At 52.9% G+C, this 4,775-nt stretch overlaps 1 long non-coding RNA gene across 1 annotated transcript; it reads right to left on the minus strand.

Annotated features, from left to right (window-relative positions):
* Window positions 1-965: 965 nt before the first annotated feature.
* On the minus strand, window positions 966-3,176 carry LOC144334015 (uncharacterized). Its single transcript, XR_013403349.1, has 2 exons — window positions 2,116-3,176; window positions 966-1,601 (listed from the first exon to the last, which is right to left on the minus strand). It is a non-coding gene; the product is annotated as an uncharacterized LOC144334015 (long non-coding RNA).
* Window positions 3,177-4,775: the final 1,599 nt, after the last annotated feature.

Consider the following 4,775-nt stretch of genomic DNA (forward strand, 5'->3'; position numbering starts at 1 on the left):
CACACCACACACACCACACACACACACCACACACACCACACACACCACACACACACCACACACCACACACACCACACACACACCACACACCACACACACACCACACACCACACACACCACACACACCACACACACACCACACACCACACACACACCACACACCACACACCACACACACACCACACACACACACACCACACACACACCACACACACACACCCCACACACACACCACACACTACACACCACACACACACCACACACACACACAAACACACCACACACCACACACACACACCCCACACACACACCACACACACACCACACACCACACACACCACACACACCACACACACCACACACACACCACACACACACCACACACCACACACACACACCACACACCACACACACACACCACACAGACACCACACACCACACACACATACCACATACACACACCACACACCACACACACCACACACCACACACACACACCACACACACACACCACACACCACACACACACACCACACACCACACACACACACCACACACACACCACACACACCACACACACACCACACACCACACATACACCATACACACACCACACACACACCACACAACCACACACACACCACACCCACACCACACACACACCACACCCACACCACACACACACCACACCCACACCACACACATGCACACACACACCACACACACCACACATCAGACACACACCACACACACCACACACACCATACACACCACACACACACCACACACCACACCCCACACACACCACACACACGCACACACACACACAGAGGCCAGGAGTCTGACTGGTGAGTAATTCTTACACTTTTGCCAGCATGACAGGCTTCTGGTTTCCCTTCCCCCGGGGGACCCAGTGACCCAACTGTAGCCGCACAAGCCGCAGACAAAACCCCTCAGACACCCAGTCACAGAAGGAAGGGCTTTATTCGGCCGGGAGCTTCGGCAAGACTCACGTCTCCAACAACTGAGCTCCCCGAGTGGGCAATTCCTGTCCCTTTTAAAGGCTCACAACTCTAAGGGGGTGCGTGAGAGGGCCGTGATCGATTGCGTGAACAGGGGGTACGTGACTGGGGGCTGCACGCACCGGTAATCAGAACGGAACAGAACAGGACAGGGATTTTCACGGTGCTTTTCTACACAATGCCTGGAATCTATAGATAACAGAACCGATTAGATCAGGGATCGATCTGTAACTACCAGGCCCAGGGTGTGACGCCGGGCTGTCTGCCTGTGGATTTCATTTCTGCCTTTTAGTTTTTACTTCTTTCTTTGGAGGCAGAAATTGGGCATAAGACAATATGAGGGGTGGTCTCCTCCCTTACAACTGGCGGCACCACAGCCCTGCGGGCCAAGCCGCAACACAAAGGAAAGTTGCTCTTTCCGTTCTGGCCAGAGCAAACTCCGTGTGAGAAAACGTAGACAGCAGCCACTCTGCTTGGCACCCAGTATCACACTGGCAAGGCTCAAACTTGCCCCCGTCATCGTTAATCCAACCTCCAGCCAGGAGTTTCAACACGCGTTCTCTGGGCAAGACGGCCGTCCTGAGGGATGGAAAAGATAAAAACGGGAAAGGAGAGAGAGAAAAGCATTGCCTGTAGCAGGGTGGGGAAGGCAAAGGCTCAGGGAGGCCAGAGAAAGGCCCGCCCACTGCAGGACACTGAGGAGCTCCACGGCTGCTGTTGGGAAGGACTTTTTCCCGCCGTCCCATCAGCTCTCAAGTTTGCCTCTTCGGGAAGGAAAAAGCTCCCACGTCCCACGATCCTGTCCGTGCCTAACCCCGTCACCCACGGCCGTCAGCAAAGAGTGCCAGGCAGATTAACCCCAAAGAGAATAGCCGCTAACGTCCCCTGGGGCCGAACCCGTTCTCAGCCGGGAGGGACTTTTCCCAGAGGGACTCTACTGAGAGGGGCCTCTAAGCCCCTAAATCTTAGAACGGGGGGGCCTCTAACCCCAGGTGGGCCAAGCATCCTTGCCTCTTACTAAGAGTGGCCTTTTGCGCTGTCGGCCTTGGCCCCTCACCCAATCCCATCCTTTCCCGGCTACTCCACCACTCACCCAGAGTCGTCCGATCAGGGCTGAGTCTGTTTCCTTTGGGTTGGGGGCTCCTCCTCAGTGTTGTCCCTTCAGGGCTCGACAGAAAGATGTGCCCGGACCCCACCCCTTACCCAAAGTTAGCCTCTAGGTCTTGGGTTTCTGCACCGTGGCCCCTCCTGTGGTCGCCAGAAATACGTCACTGGGCCCCACCGCCTACCCAAAGTTAGCTTTTGGGTCTGGGGTTTTTCTTCTGTGGTCGCCAGAAAGATGTTACAAGAAAGGGGTCCCGATCCAGACCCGAGAGAGGGTTCCTGGATCTCGTGTGAGAAAGAAATCAGGGCGAGTCCCTAAAGTGAAAGCAAGTTTATTAGGAAAGTGAAGTAATAAAGATTGGCTACTCCGTAGACAGAGGGGCCCCGAGAGCTGCTGGCTGCTCATTTTTTCGGTTATTTCTTGATGATACGCTAAACAAGGGGCGGATAATTCTTGCCTCCTCTTTTAGACCGTGTAGAGTAACCTCCTGACGTTGCCATGGCATTTGTGAACTGTCAGGGAACTGGTGGGAGTGTAGCACTGAGGACAGCCAGAGGTCACTCTCGTCACCATCTTGGTTTTGGAGGAATTTGTCCGGCTTCCTTACTCCAAACTGTTTTATCAGCAAGGTCTTTGTGACCTGTGGCTATTGCCAACCTCTTGTGTCATCCTGTGCCTTAGAACGCCTTAACCACCTGGGGATGCAGCCCAGTAGGTCTCAGCCTCGTCTTGCCCAGCTCCTCATCAAGATGGAGTTGCTCCGGTTCACACGCCTCTTACAGAACAGTCTCTGCTGTTTCGCCCTCTGGACCAGCCAGAACATTTCTCTCGCTGTCTCTCCACTCTCCCTGGGACGCCGCTAGGTCTCTGCTCCTGAGACCAGGGTGTTCACCTTGGAGGCACGTGGAGTCCGTTTTCCCCATTGTGTGGCTGTGGGCCTGGTGCTAGTGAGGCAGGAAAACGAGGCCTGGAGACAGGGAACGTAAGACCGACTCACACCTCAGGTATGACAGGAAATAGCCTCTCCATAGGGCCTGCGCCCAGTAAATGACTCTGTAACTTTATTTCATCCTCCATAAGGCCTACACCCAGTCAATAACTTTGTAACTTTACTTCATCCTCTCCATTTACATAGGGCGTACACCAAGTAACCAATGGAATCTTCTAGAAGGTATTTAAACTCCCCAAAATTCTGGAACGGGGCCCTTGAGCCCCACGCTCTGACGGCTCCCATGCTGTGGTGTGTGCTTTCATTTCCAGTAAATCTCCTCATTCCTTCCTTCCTTTGTATGTTTTGTCCAGTTCTTTGTTCAAGACGCCAAGAACCTGGACACCCTCCACGGGTAATGATATGAAACTCACATTCCCCCAGCGACTCTGCACTTTTTAAAGAAAAGAGACTTCGGGTGTTACTTTACCTCTACAGGGGCCGAAAGGCCCCCCCAGGCTGGGAGCAGAAGGCCCAGCCCAGCTGCTATTGGTGGGCGGCACCGCGCACCCAGGCCACAGAGCAAAAGACGCTCAGAAAGGTCTCTTTCTAAACACATCAAAACCCAGTTTTGTTTTTGTTTTTTGGCTTTTGTTTTTTTTGTTTGTTTGTTAAAGCAAAACACCCGTTTCATCTCAGACTTACTGCAGGAGAACCAGCAAAGCCCTGTGTCTGCCCAGGCATGTTCCTATGGAGAAACCCCAACTGGTTTCCAGGGCAGGAAGCCTGGCCCAACTGTGTGGACTGTGCCAAGGAGTCGGCCTCAGGCCAGGAACGGAGCTGGCCCCAGAGGCCGGGGTGAAACACAAGCTGTGAGCTGCCAAGCAGAAACAGAGCAACCGGACACTATTTTCATGACGAGATTCTGGGTTTTTCCCTGATATTTGTTTCCTGGGTTTTTTTGGTTTTGTTTTTTTCCTTCCCAGTATTTCTGGACTTGAACTTTAGAACTTCAACTTCTCTGAGGTTTAGCTTGGCGGGAGGAGGGGGATTAATTATTGTACCATAATTTCTCCTACGATACTGGATTTGGGAAAGGGTATAGATCTTAATTTGGCATTCTGAATTGCTTGCGTTTGATTAAAAGCCTGACTTCTATCATTTGAGTCCAACCCCACGGGGCTTGGCGGGTGTTCTCACCATGTGTGGAGAGATCGTAAGAAATAAATACACAAGACAAAGAGATGAAGAGAAAACAGCTGGGCCCAGGGGACCACTACCACCAAGATGCGGAGACCGGTAATGGCCCTGAATGGCTGGGCGCGCTGATATTTACTGCATACAAGACAAGGGGTTAGGGTAAGGAGGGTGAGTCGTCCAAGTCATTGATAAGGTCACGCAAGTCACATGATCATAGGACGGGGGCCCTTCCTTATAGGCAGCCGAAGCAGAGACGGAAGGCAGCATACGTCAGCGTTTTCTTCTGTGCACTTATAAGAAAGATCAAAGACGGCCGGGCTTGGTGGCTCACGCCTGTAATCCCAGCACTTTGGGAGGCCGAGGTGGGTGGATCATGAGGTCAGGAGATCGAGACCATGCTGGCTAACACGGTGAAACCCTGTCTCTACTAAAAATACAAACAATTAGCCGGGCGTGGTCGTGAGCGTCTGTAGTCCCAGCTACTTGGGAGGCTGAGGCAGGAGAATGGCATGAACCCAGG

Source organism: Macaca mulatta, chromosome 14 (genome assembly GCF_049350105.2).
Source record: "Macaca mulatta isolate MMU2019108-1 chromosome 14, T2T-MMU8v2.0, whole genome shotgun sequence".
Taxonomy (NCBI): Eukaryota; Metazoa; Chordata; class Mammalia; order Primates; family Cercopithecidae; genus Macaca; species Macaca mulatta.